At 43.3% G+C, this 14,737-nt stretch overlaps 1 long non-coding RNA gene across 1 annotated transcript in view; it reads right to left on the bottom strand.

The window, feature by feature from the left end:
- LOC144382077 (uncharacterized) overlaps positions 1-14,737 on the bottom strand; it is a 405,648-nt gene that overhangs the window by 182,783 nt on the left and 208,128 nt on the right. The window lies entirely within an intron of this gene.

Genomic DNA, 14,737 nt, shown 5'->3' with positions numbered 1-14,737 from the left:
CTGTGAATTAGCAAATACTGAACCATTTGCTCCTGGGGGAAATACGGGATTAGGTTGCTGCAAGCCTCTGGTCACAAATTTTTTGTCAACCAATCAATACGTAACCTTGTTTTCTGTGTTTCTGTTTAAAGGCCTGCCTGAATGAAACTTATCTAACAGAGGTATTTTGCCTGTAAAGCACATCACAGCCTTCTTGCACTTAGGGGCATGAGACAGCATTTCAGAACTACAGCTGGGGGGCTGTTTGAAACAGCGAGATCCCTAACAAAAAGCACGAAAATCTGAAAAACCTGGCATTACATGGACTGCTAAAAGAACATTTGTTTATAGTGTGAGAACTGAACAAGAACCAGAGCACCGCCTTGTCTGACCTGAGCCGGGAACCGTGTGCATCGAGTGACAAATTTTCCACGACTCTGCACATGTTAGCCAATGACCGTGCAAGTGCCAAGGATATCGCTTTGGGGGTTACAAATAAATTTTAGCAAGTAGGCAAATTCAGAAATACGGAATCCATGAAAAATGAGGATCAATCAACTATGGATCTTACTCAGGTATTTATTTATTGACTGCCTTCCCCACCCGAATGTAAGCTCCAAGAGAGCAAGTACTTTTGTCTGCTTTGTTCACTGCTGTGTCTCAGCACCTAGAACAGAGTGGACTCTTAACAAATACTGGTTGGGTAAAAAAGCCTGAAGCTCTTTCTATTTTGACCAGACACAATAGCAAGTATATATAGGTTATTTGTACGCCGAAGGTGGCATGTTAATACTGGAAAGGATTTTAGATAATTGTCAACCAATGCCCTCACATCATAGATGAAAAGCTAAAGCCCAGGGCGGGGTAGTGATCAGCCTAAGGTCGCAAAACAAATTGGGGGCAAAGAGAGCACATATTTTTTAAGCCATGGTTCGGGACTCCGTCTGTTTCACAGTACTGCCAGTACCTTGCAGATGAGATCTTTGCTATTACCGGGATGTCACAGAGCATCTGGCCCGGTGCTTGGAACAGAGCGGGTGTTCAATAAATGCTGACAAGGTGGATTACAAGAAAGGCAGAGAGTATTCCCAGAAGATCAAAATGCAGCATGTACCTTCAGCTAAAGTCAATCACACCAATTGGAATGACTGACTTAATTTTAAACATAGCTCTCGCTACAAAAAGTTCGTGGGGAAGAAAGAGGAGCTCTGAGTATAATTCAATACTTTGTGTTGCAAGTAATGGAACATCAACCTCAAGTTGGCTTTAAAATGAGCAAGACAGAAAATTTATGGACTTGTATAACAGAAAAGTCCAGAATTAGGGTGGATTTTCAATATGCGTTGCTCCAAAGATTGAAACTATCATTAGTTTTGCAGCCATCATTAGTTTTCCAGCTTCATTTCTCTGCCATTCTCTTAGTTGTGTCCTCAGGACAGCTTCCCTCACAGTAGCAAAATGTCTGCAAGAGTCCCAGACTTCGTTAGCATGTACCCAACACGGCATCCAGAAGAAAAGAGCTTCTGTGGCCCAGCGTTTCCAGCAGAAGTCCTGTTCTTTACTCTGATTGGATCGCCATAGGACACATGGCCACCACTGAACTAATAACCATAGCCAGGATGATGGACACTGCTGATTGGCTGAGCTGGGTCACATGCTCTAGCTGTAGCACCAAAGTTTGATGTCAGTTTTGCCAGTACCTGAAGAATTTACCCAAATTCAAGGCTGGTGGGAAGATGGAAGGGGGAATGGTTATAAGGAAAGCAAGAGTTTTCCACTATATTGTAACACATGTATGAGGCTACACTTCCTCAGGGGACTCCCAAAAATAAGAACAGAGATTTCAGAAATTGCTGTTTTTTGGTTTGTTTGTTTGTTTGTTTGTTTTGAGTTCATTGATCCACAAATATTATTGTTCCAGGTTCCATGCTAGGTTCTGGATCCTGGAGCTATGGAGATGAAAAACTCCCCATCTCTACCCCCCAGAGAAGCTCATAGTCTAGAGATAAACACACCAATAATTACAATACAGTGTGATATAAGTTCAATGATAAAGGTAAATGCAGGATATTGTGGAATCAGAAAAGAGGCATCACATGCAGGCTAAAGAGAGCTCAATGGAGAAGGTAATGACTGAGCCAGACATCCAGAGAGGGCCAGGAGTTACCTGGGTGGATTTCACTATAAGAATCAGGGTGGAAAAGCTATTCCAATAAGAGGGAATGGTATGTGCAGACACAGGGTGGAGAGAACATGTGCAAAGAATCACTAATAATTCACAACAGCCGGATCATAAGCTAGAAGGAAGAAAGGGAGAGGGAACTAGAGAGATGACAGGGGGACCATCTCAGTCCTTGAATCAAAGCATTGTTTCCATTATTTATGTCTCATAACATCTTTTTGGATATCATATGTACAGGAGGGTCAGAAATTTGCAATGTCAAGTGAACTCTTTGGCAGCTATTGGTCCCAAAATATCAGAAAAGTTTGGCTCGTCCAAATGAATGTCTTTGAGAGAATTAGCAGCCTCCCCCTACCAGTCACTGCGTTCCTTACATAACTCACAGGGGCTCCAAGGAGGAGGATTTGGCTTCACATCCTTACAACACACCTGAGGTTCCCGTGACTTCGCTCTCACACTGATGCTGAACAGATGCTCCACTGTGAAGCATTCTAAGTAACAAAGCAAACTGTGGCCAGGAACCACTCCCTGTTCCATTGACAGCTATCAGGAGGGAGAAGGTTTGCAGCAGAATCCCATTTGATAGTTTTGCGTGGGTTTTGTGCTGAAGAATACTGATCCTTCAGGACTCCGTTCAAACACTAGCAACCCAGCAGTGGTCAAAGGTGGGAAGCTGGGGGTGGCAGGAAGGTCCCTAGAAGAAGTGCTGGCTGCCTGAGTCTGACTGTGCCAAGAAGGTCAAGGCAGGGACCTGAGTTGTCTTAAATGTCAAGTGATGAGCAAAGGAAATCACTTAGCACAAGCTCTGAAATACAATAGATGCTAAATATGTTAAATTATACATGGGACCATGACAGCAGAAAAGAAGGGCCAGGTCTGCTTCTGTATTGGTTGTAATTCCTATTAGCTTAAGGAAAGAAAAAGAAAAAGAAATAAAGGAAAAGACAAGTGTATTGGCTGTGTGACTAGCAAGTTTCAGAAAGCATTAAATATCAAGGGACATCCTTGAGGCTGTAAGAGCTTTCTTTCTCCATTTTTTGGCTTGCTTCTCCATAGATGGTGGCCTCATCTTCACCTCCCCAGTCACTGACTACCATTCTTTCAGCTTTGTGACATGCAAGGCAGAGTCCTTTTCCTCCAGCCCCAAATCAGGAATTGCAGAGGAAGGTCTTCCATTAACCTGGCTTAGCCCCTGGAACAGATATTATAAACTAGAGGGAAGGAGTTCCATGACTGGCCAGCCTCGGGGTGCACATGCACCCTAATGGTACTATTGCCAGCTTTAGCAAATAAAAAAGACAGTGTAACTATGGACTAAAAAATTATTCATTGTTTATCTGAAATTCAAATTCAACCGAATGTCTTCTATTCTAGCGGGCAACCGTGTTACAGAGGCAGAATGAGCATTCTGCGATTGGAAACTCCCCAGCATCACCTGCTCGAGAGGAGGACAGATAAATCCACAGACTGTTGGGTGGACAAAAACAAAATTGCCTTGCAGCTCAATTTTCCATTAACTGAGAAAGATACTCATCAAGATACATGAGAATGCAAAAGTTGATAGAGAAACCAAAGAAAAAGACTGTAAACCAGTGTTTCTTAAAATGCGCTCCACAGAACACTAGCTCAGTGGGAATGTTAATAGTTCTTACCTATACAAGGACTTCTGTGGCCAAATAGGTTTAGGAAGGACTGACTAAACCCAGTTAATTGGGTTTCTCTGCTGTAGGACTCTCATGGCAGTAATATGTCGATTGCCATTGTGAATTTCCCAGGAGGGAAAGGGGGAATGTGGTTTTCCTCAAACACAGGGCCATGGAAGCCTTTTAGAGCAGAACAGTTCCTGGGGCTTGCATTTGTGGAAATCACAAAGTTCAGGGGGGTATTCTGTTAGCAATACTGTCAACAAGATGGATACCACAAGCTCCATCATCTGAATTAAAACAGCGAATCCCCGAAGAATGAAATTAGAGGAAATACTGATCCCACTTCACTATTTCCAGCTAAAACCAGGAGACAAGAAATACATATGCCCCCCAGATAAATATGTCCATCCCTCAAATGTGTCAACACAGTGTCCTGAGCCAGCCAGACCAAGGTCTGACACCTCTCAATTGCTCTCCTGTCGATTCCTTGCTTTATGCACCTGCTCATGAGTTATAACTCTCAGCATGCAATGTAACAGGAAGTGTAGGGACAGGAACACACAGCTCCAATTTCCATAAGGCTTAGATCCCCTGTTATACCCGGTCCACCTTTATCATCACAAGGTAACAGAAACTGGGTATTAAAGAGAACTTTAAAGGAGAAATAGGAGAATGGAATCACATCTCCACCCCCAGGCACACGCCAGCCACTATGCTACTATCCCTTTCATCCAATCTCAGCTACTTCCCCAAAGCACCCCTATATCTTATGTATAGAAGGAGTTCTGTGGCCAAACACATTTAGGTTTTCTCATGGCCACTTAACAGATGCAGAAACTGAGCTCAGAGACAATAGCATGATTGAGCTATACTCCCTGAAAAGGCTTTTGGAAGAAGAGACTTTATCCCCCTACACCGTTGGTCTTTTATACTTCACAGGCATGCAGGGCTCCACTTCCCTAAGACACTCTCTGCTTCTTGTTTGAATGCTTGTCAACCTCTGCCCTCTGCCCCCCTCCCCCCACCAAATTCTTATAATGAGCAGCATCCAGGAAGCACTGTTCCCTTTGTGTGCCCCCACAATCCTCTGCATTATGTTTGATCTCAACATCCCATTGAAAATTGGATATTGGTAGTTACCTGCTATGATAATGAACCATTTATGTCTCAATTGAAAAAAGCATTTAAGACACCTGTTTTCATTAGTAATTATAGATAATTGCTATGGTGGAGGGTTTTTTTTTTTTTTCTTATAGCACAGTAGAGGTCTTTGAGAAATGGAACAATTAATTTCCTGATAACTTACCACAAGCAACGTATGATGTTAGCTCTCACTTTGGGAAGCATTTGTGGGAAATTGGGCTTGGCAGTTTGCAAGGGAAGAAAGTAAATTATATTCTAGAATCTTTTCCTGACATATCCTAGCCGTGGCTAACTTTTTTTTTTTAATGTGTTTAATGCTTTGTTCAGAGTCTACTCATTCATTCATTCTAGGAACACTTGCTGAACGACTCCTATGGGCCAGGTCCTTGTTAATGCTGGAGATGCAGTGACTCATTTATTCACTCACTTACTCATTCAACAATTAGGTGATTACTAGAGACAAGGTACTGAATATTCAAAACTGAATTATAATTTTGAAGCCCTAATTAGACAGTATGAATCCATTCTCCTAAAGGAACGTTCCTGCTCTTTGGGCCTGTAATTCTACATGTAAGAAGTTTTCTTAAAGGAATTATATTAAAGTAAGGAGCCATCTAAATATTTATCAAGGGCAGGGGCACCTGGGTGACTCAGTCAGTTAAGTGTCTGATTCTTGATTTCAGCTCAGGTCACGATCTTAGGGTTGTGAGATCAAGCCCTGTGATGGGTTCCACACTGAGCATGGAGTCTGCTTAAGATTCTCTCCAAAAAAAAGGAGGGGGGGAAGAAGAATGGGTAAATGAATCATGATAAGTGGCAGTCATTAAGAAATATAAAACAAAAGGGGCACCTGGCCAGCTCAGTTACTGGAGCCTGTGACTATTGATCTCAGGGTTGGGAGTTCAAGCCCCATGTGAGGTGTAGAGATTACTTAAGAATAAAATCTTAAAAAAAAAGAAAAGAAATATAGATGAAGATATGCTATGGGGAAGTGATGTATTAAAAAGAGGGAAAATGTGGCTATGAAACAACTCTAAACTTGCAAAGTAAGAAAGACCAGAAGAATGTAAGCCAAAAATTAGAACTACCATACCATCCAGAAATCCCACTACTGGGTATTTACCCCAAACAACTGAAATCAGGATCTCTAAGACGTATTAGCATTTCCATGTTCACCGTAGCACAATTCACAGCAGCCAAGATGCGGAAAAAACGCCAACGTCCATCGACAGATGGACCCATAAAGAAAATGTTGTGTGTACATGCAATGGATACCGTTCACCTTAAAAAAGAAGGAAATTTGCAATTGCTAATTCACGGGTGAACCTTGAGGACATTATGCTGAGTGAAATAAGCCAGACACAAAAAGACAAATACTGTAGGATTCCCCTTATTTGAGGCATCTAAACTAGTCAAATTCATAGAATCAGAGGGCGGAATGATAATCGCCAGGAGGTGGGGTGAGGGGGAAGATGGGAGTCACTAATCAATGAGCATAAAGTTTCAGTTAAGCAAAATGAGTGAACTCTAGAGATCTGCTGTATAAAATGTCGCTATAGTCAATGATACTGCATTGTACACTTAAAAATCTGAGAGCGTAGATCTCATGTTAAGTGTTCTACCACAATAAAATTTAAAAAAAAGAAGAAGAAGCCAAAAGGGAAGTAGTAGTTCTATGCAAGGAGTACTATGGTAATCGTAGCTATATTTGGAGATGCTGTTGGGGTACATTTTATCTGGCACTCTTTTCTTTGTCTCCAAATCTCTAACAATTAACATGTATTACTTCTGCAGTCATGAAATTAAGAAGGAGAGGCATGAGAGGTGAGGAAGTGGATGGGAGTGTAGGAGTGAGGGTTCTGCACATCGGCCTTGGAGGACATGGAGCTGAGCCCAGAAGTGATGATAATACCCCTCATGGTAATAATAGCAAAAGCAACTCACAGGATCTCAGCGCCGGAGAGACCACAGAGGTTGATTCTTCTTACATCTCTGATTACCAACCTTGGCTGCAGATAATCAGCTCTGAAGCTTTTATTTTTATTTTTTATTTTTTTTAGAGGGAAAGGGAGAGAGAGATCAGGGAGAGAGGGGCAGAGGGAGAGAGAGAGAATCCCAAGCAGGCTCCACACCCAGCACAGAGCCCGACTCCAGGCTCTATCTCATGACCCTGAGATCATGACCTGAGCTGAAATCAAGAGTCGGACGCTTAACCAACGGAGCCACCCAGGTGCCCCAGCTCTGAAGCTTTTAAAACATAGAACTGCTCAGGTCCATCCCCACAATACATACCTCCCAAGGGATTCATCCTGAGGCCGGGCATTCGTACTTTGCAGACCTCCTAACATGTAGCAGGTAGGGTTGAGAACCGATACACCACTGATTTTCAAACTTCCCTGAACATAGGAATTATGGAGGCTTTACAAAATTACTGATTGTTGGGGGCCACCCTGAGATTCCAATCTAACTGGTCTGGGGTGTGGTCTGGGCATCTGGGGTTTTTTTTTTTAAAGATTTATCCACTTATTTAAGAGAGAGAGAGAAAGCATGAGCGGGGGAGAGGGAGAAAATCTCCAGCAGATTCCCTGCTGAGTGCAGAGCCCAACACAGGGCTCCATCCCACCACCCCGAGACCACGACCTGAGCCGAAACCAAGAGTCGGGCGCTTAACCGACTGAGCCACCCAGGCGTCCCCTGAGCATCCTGATTTTTGAAAGCTCTCCAAGCAATTCCAAAAGGAAACCAAGTCTGGGAACCATCACTCTACAACCTTGTGCTTAAAGAGTGGCCCACAGACCAGCAGCATCGGCACTACCTGGGAGCTTGAGGGAAAGGCAGAATCTCAGTCCCCACCCCAGACCTAGTCAAACAGAATCTGTGGGGCACCTGGGTGGCTCAGTCAGTTGTGTGTCTTATACTGGCTTGGGTCTCGATCTCAGGGTCCTGAATTTAGGCCCTGTGTTGGGCTCTGTGCTGGGCATCGAGCCTACTTAAAAACAAAAGCAAAAACAGCAAAAAACAGAATCTGCAATATTAACAAGATATTCAGATGGTTTGTGTGTCTATTAAAGAGAAGCACTACCTAGACCATCCCAGGCAGGAAACATTTGAGTCCCATCTCTACCCTACCCTCTATCTCAACCCCCTCAAAAAAAAAAAAAAAAAAAAAAGGAAAAATCTAATTTAGGGCAGTTCTGCAGCAGGTAAACTAAGACCCTGTCTTTCCCAAACTATATCCAGACTTTCAGCCCTCCCCACACAACCCAATTGGAGGGCAAACATCTGTTTCTCCTCGAAATTGAAAGATCCAGATTTTTTATTATTCCAAAGGACCACACTAAGCGGGAACAGAACAACCCCTGAAGAGGACATTTTACCACTGATCAGCTTCAAGAGGCCTCCCCGGAGTCCCCAAATTCCCCCACAACAAAGTGAGCCGATTTTAATCAACAGCTGCTATCTCATCTGCATTTGAGATTCCATGAATATGCAAGCCGGGTAGATGGGGTCTCAAGGAGCAGGAATAATTGGCCCCTTGCACTTGATATTCTAGGCTGCTGTTCTCTGGGGCAGTTTTCCTCTCCAGCAGTCTTGTGAGGGATTTAGGTCACAGCAAGTACCATGGGCATTATCCATTAGAACAAGATCAAAGGGAAGAAGGAGTGCATTTTAAAGAGTCCAAGTGTGGTGTGATTACTTGATGATACTATTAAATTTCTTCTGTGTTTTGCAATCTCTCTGGAGAGGGGTTTGCGAATACCCCATGCCTCATTAGCCTGGGGCCAAAGCAGCCCTGGGCTAACTGCATGGTGGGAGGTATGCAGCTGGTGCTTACCACTCTGTGGCCATCTCTGTCTCTAGGAATGGAGAGATGCAGGGGCTTTCTAAAGGCAAGGTTAGGTGGGCTGGCTTACAGATGCAAATCATCCAGATGTGGCCTCTGGAGCAGATTCCTTTTTTGTCACGAGCATTTATTCTCTCTCCTTCCTCAAGGGAAACACCTTCTCCCCAGTTCTTCATTTGCATGGTTTGGAGAAGAATGACTGGACCAAGAATGGGGGTGTGACTCAGGTCCAGCCCATCAGAGAGCATCTCAGTCTCCCAGCCACCTGGTCAGAAATGCACAGGTGACTCAAAGTCAATGGGAGTATAGCTGGGACTGTTGCAGAGAAAGGCAAGAGTGTTTACGCCAGGGAAGATCTAAAACCAGGCTGCCAGCAGTCTTCCTAACACCACACAGAGAGACCCCATCTGAGACTAAAGCTAACACAGAGGAAAGTAGAGCCCAAAGTTCAAAAGAGACAAGTTTGTGCCCCTGGATCGGGCCATACCTGAAGGCTTGAGCCTTATGAAGACATGAGCCAATGGATTTCTTATTTTGTTGAAACCACTGGAGTTAGATTTCTATCACCTGCAATCAAATGAGTTGTAACTGAGAATGAACTGTTTTGTTCAAATCATGTCATGACATGGCAGGAGTGAGAAGAGGCTGCCCCGTGAAACATGGCGGCATACTCCAGTTTGGTCTAGTGTCCACCTGGGCCACCTCTGTCACTTAAACTTCCTTCTTTTTTTTTTTTTTTTAAAGATTTTATTTATTTATTTGAGAGAGAGCATGAGAGGGGGAGGGTCAGAGGGAGAAGCAGACTCCCTGCTGAGCAGGGAACCCGATGCGGGACTCGATCCCGGGACTCCAGGATCATGACCTGAGCTGAAGGCAGTTGCTTAACCAACTGAGCCACCCAGGCGCCCTTAAGCTTCCTTCTTGTCCCTTGAGTTGGTGAGCCCCACTGCAGCCTTTGTGAGGGTCTCTCCAGTAGGCATTTATCATTGCCAGATCCACAGTACTTATCACCTAGTACAGCGCCAATGTTGGGTCACTCTTCTTTCTACCACATGAGAAGTGACATGAGGTAAAGAAACTCTGTCTGAGGGCGCCTGGGTGGCTCAGTTGGTTAAGCGACTGCCTTCGGCTCAGGTCATGATCCTGGAGTCCCTGGATCGAGTCCCGCGCAGGGAGCCCGCTTCTCCCTCTGACCCTCCCCTCCTCATGTGCTCTCTCTCTCTCATTCTCTCTGTCTCAAATAAATAAATAAAATCTTTAAAAAAAAAAAAAAAAAAAAGAAACTCTGTCTGAGATAGTGTGGATGGAAGCCACCCATTCATCTACTTTTTAAAATGAAAACTGTATAGGCTTGAGGTGTACAATATGATGTTTTGATATACGTAGTGAAGTGATTACTACAGTCAAGCTAATTGACATATAATCTCCTCACATAGGTACGTGTGTGTGGTGAGAGCTCCCGAAATCTACTCTCTTAGCAAATTTCTGGCATTCAATACAGTGTTATTAACTATAGTCTAATCATACTATACATTGGAAACATATGTCCTGCTGGCCTCTTTAATTTCTGGAGAGGAAACGTAAGCATGCCCGAGACCTTGTAGGTGCTATAGACAGTCTGGTGTTTAAGAGCAACAACATAGAGAGAAACCAATACACTGATCAAAATAGACATGCCTCCTACTTCCCTGAAGAAGACTAAAATGACAGATCACAGGGCTTTATGGTTTTGTTTTGTTTTGTTTCATAATAGAGAGAAATAAAAAGTTGTGGGGAGAACATCCAATTTGTTACTGAGCATCTGCTGGGTGCCCGGCACTGTGCCACATGTTCAGAACTAGAGATGAATGAAACAGCACTCAGAGGGCTCACGCTCTAGAGGAGGGTGGGGTGGGGACAGGTGAATGCACAGGATGCTGTGAACCACAACCGTGATGGAATGCCACGGGGGGTACTGTGGTCGCTTCTGGGCAGTGTCAGTCTGTGAGCCAAGGAGTGGGTTTGGGGGGGGGGACGGCAAGGCAGCAAAGCACATTTGAGGGACAGTAGGTATGGCTAGAGCATAGGTTGTGAGGGGTCCAGGGGTCCAGAGTAGATAGATTAGAACAGAGAAGTTGGCAGGAGCCCAATTATGATGAGTTCTTCATACTGTATTGAACCAGATCATCACTGAAGGTAAAGGCATCACTCTGGCACCACACCAGACCTGGAGTCAAACTCCTACTCCTTGTCCAATTTGCTGGGTGACCCTGAGCAAGCGATGTCGTTTTTCGGAGCCTCCGTTTTCCCATCTGAAGAATGGGAAGCTAGCAGTGCTTCCCTCATAAAGTTGTGGCAATAAATACATAAAATCATCTATTCCGAAGCTTACCACAGTGCCTGGCCCTGAGGATGTGTTTAATTACTAATTAGTTTAATTAGTTACTATGGAGAGCTCCTGAAAGGTGGGGCAGGGAGTCAAAATTCCCCAAAATGCTTAACATACTGCTGAGGATGAGAAAAAGATGCTGGAGGGAATCTGATCCTTCGGCTCCTTTAGGAGACCATTTCTGCCTCCCCCTGCTCCCGCTGATGAGACGCGTCAAAGTATAGGGAATCCACAGAGCTTTGAGAGCCCCAAACATGGAAATGAAATTTCTGGTTTACTTTTCAATTTGCACTTCTATAAATGTGTCGGGGCTATGGGTCACTGAATTATTCAGGCGCTTTCTGAACAATGCCCATGATGGAATGGGCGCTTTGGAGTTGTGCTTTCCGGGATGACATCATTTGGAAGTTATCAGCAACACCTCCTCACAGATCCCAGGCGGAGCTACATTGTTTAGACAAGTGCTAATAATTTAAGCCTCTTGTAAATGAGAAGGAAACAAGTGATAAATTAAGAAAGGAACAGTTTATATTTGCAATTTGCATTTGCAATAAAAGTGCCTCCTGTGATAGCTGCATATTCAAGAATTGAGAGAGCTGGGAGGGAGGGAGTGGGAGTGGTCATCCTGGGGTCTATCAGGCTGGCATGGTGCCTGAAACTCCACTATGATATCCATGAAGCTGAGGCTTGAAGAGTTTAGGGTCTTCCGGGATTCCTATTAAAAATGCTAATATCCCTGTGAAAAGGCAAAGGCTTTCAGATAAGGATTTTTTTTTTTTAATTCCAGCCAAATGCTCTTTATTCCTAAAACAAGTGACAACAAAAGTTTGTGAATTAATCAACAGGTTAAAAGATACACTGGGCAAGTGGCAAACGCAAAAACAGTTGAAATGATGTGTGGTAGTACTGTCATCAGAGAGAATACAATTCAAAACCAAAAGCTAAATTTGCCCATATGAGAGATTATAAAATGATAAGAGCTATAACCCCATGGAGAAAATAATATAAGCAGTGAAATTTTCTGACCAAACAACAGAGCATAAGGGAAAGAAATCAGGAACAAGCTAAGTGAACATGAACAGAGAAGCAAAGGAATAGCTTTTGATGCACCCCTACTATAAAATATTCTGTAACTATTAAAATTGATGAGTTGCATCTCTGTTTTGGATTAGACCAGGGGGTCTTGACCCTGGCTGCACATTAGAATTATCTAGAAAGCTTTTAAAAATGCCAATGACCAAAGTGATTCAAGTGGTCTTGGATATGCCTTGTGGAAGTCAAAGATATGAATAGCCTTCTACCTATTAAAGAAATGGATTTATAGTTTAAAAAGCTCACCAAAAAAGAAAACTAACTTGTCCAGATGAATTCACTGGTGAATTCTATCGAACATTTAAAGAACTACAGTCATACCTCAGAGATATTGCAGGTTCAGTTCCAGATCACCACAATAAAGCAAATACCCCCAATAAAGTGAGTCAAATGAACTTTTTGATTTCCCATTGTATATCAAAGTTATATTTATACTATATTGTAGTCTATTAAGTGCGCAACGGCACTATGTCTAAAAAAACAATGTACATATCTTAACTTAAAAATACTTTATTGTTAAAACATGCTAACCATCATTTGATCTTTCAGTGAGTCATAATCTTTTTGCTGGTGGAGGGTCTTGTCTCACTGTTAATGGTTGCTGACTGATCGGGGTGGTGGCTGCTGAAGGTGGGGATGGCTGTAGCAATTTCTTAAAATAAAACACAATAAAATTTGCCACATCGATTGACTCTTCCTTTCATGGATAATTTCTCTGTGGTACGTGATGCTGTTTGATAGCATTTTAGCCACAGTGGAACTTCTTTCAAAATTGGTGTCAATCCTCTCCACCCCGGCCCTGTTTTATCAATGAAGTTTATGTAATATTCTAAATCCTTTGTTGTCATTTCAATAATCTTCACAGCCTCTTCACAAAGAGTAGGTTCCTCCTCAGGAAATGACTTCCCTTGCTCATCCGTAAGAAGCAACTCCTTGTGTTAAAGTTTTATCAAGAGGTGGCAGCAATGCAGTCCCATCTTCAGACCCCACTTCTAATTCTCTTGCTACTTCCACCACTTCTAGCTGCACTTACTTCCTCCAATGAAGTCCTGAACCCCTCAAAGTCATTCGTGAAGGTTGAAATCAACTTCTTCCAAACTCCTGTGTTAATATTTTGACCTCTTCCTGTGAATCATGAATGTTCTTAATGGCATCTAGAAAGGTGAATCCTGGGGCACCTGGGTGGCTCAGTTGTTGAGTGTCTGCCTTCGGCTCAGGTCGTGATCCCGGGGTCCTGGGATCGAGTACCACATCGGGCTCCCTGCTCCGCGGGAAGCCTGCTTCTCCCTCTCCCACTCCCCCTGCTTGTGTTCCCTCTCTTGCTGTGTCTCTGTCAAATAAATAAATAAAATCTTAAAAAAAAAAAAAAAGGTGAATCATTTCCAGAAGGTTTCCAATTGACTTTTCCCAGATCCATTAGAGGAATCACTAACTAGAGAAGCTGTGGCCTTAGAAAATGTATTTCTTAAACAGTAAGACTTGAAAATTGAAATGACTCCTTGATCCATGGGCTGCAGAACAGGTGCTGTGTTAGCCGGCATGAAAACAACATTAATCTCATATGTCCCCATCAGAGCTCTTGGGTAACCAGGTACGTTGTCAACAAGCAGTCATATTTTGAAAGGAATCTTTCTTTCTTTCTTTTTTTTTTTTTTAAAGATTTTATTTATTTATTTGAGAGAGAGAATGAGACAGAGAGAGAGAACATGATGGGGGGAGGATCAGAGGGAGAAGCAGACTCCCTGCTGAGCAGGGAGTCTGATGCAGGACTCGATCCCGAGACTCCAGGATCATGACCTGAGCTGAAGGCAGTCGCCTAACCAACTGAGCCACCCAGGCGCCCCGGAATCTTTCTTTCTGACCAGTAGGTCTCCACAGTGGGCTTAACATATTCAGAAACTATGTTGTAAACAGATGTGCTGTCATCCAGGCTTGGTGTTCCATTAATACAGCAGAGGCAGAGTAGATTGAGCATAATTCTTGAGGGCCCTAGGATTTGCAAAATGGCAAATGAGCATGGCTTCCACTGAAAGTCACCAGCTGCAATAGCCCCTCACAAGGGAGTCAGCCTGTCTTTTGAAGCTTTGAAGCTAAGCAGACTTCTCCTCTCTAGCTATGAAAGTCCTAGATGGACTTTCCAATAGAAGGCCATTTCATCTACCTTGAGAATCTATCATTTAGCATAGCCACCTTTAATGAGTTCTCTTACCTACACCTTCCAACAGAAGTCCAATAGAAGGCCATTTCATCTACCTTGAAAATCTATTGTTCAGCATAGCCACCTTTACTGAGTTCTCTTACCTAGACCTTCCAGAAAACTTGCTGCACCTTCCACATCAGCACTTGCTGCTTCACCTTGCACTTTTATGTTACAGAGATGGCTTCTTTCCTTAAACCTCATGACCCAACCTCTGCTAGCTTCAAACTTTTCTTCTGCAGCTTCCTCACCTCTCACAGCCTTTACAGAATTGAGGAGAGTTAGG

This window comes from Halichoerus grypus, chromosome 6, assembly GCF_964656455.1.
Source record: "Halichoerus grypus chromosome 6, mHalGry1.hap1.1, whole genome shotgun sequence".
In the NCBI taxonomy this organism is placed as follows: domain Eukaryota; kingdom Metazoa; phylum Chordata; class Mammalia; order Carnivora; family Phocidae; genus Halichoerus; species Halichoerus grypus.
Note: the sequence above shows the minus strand (reverse complement) of the source record. Positions and strands in the feature narration are given on the sequence as shown.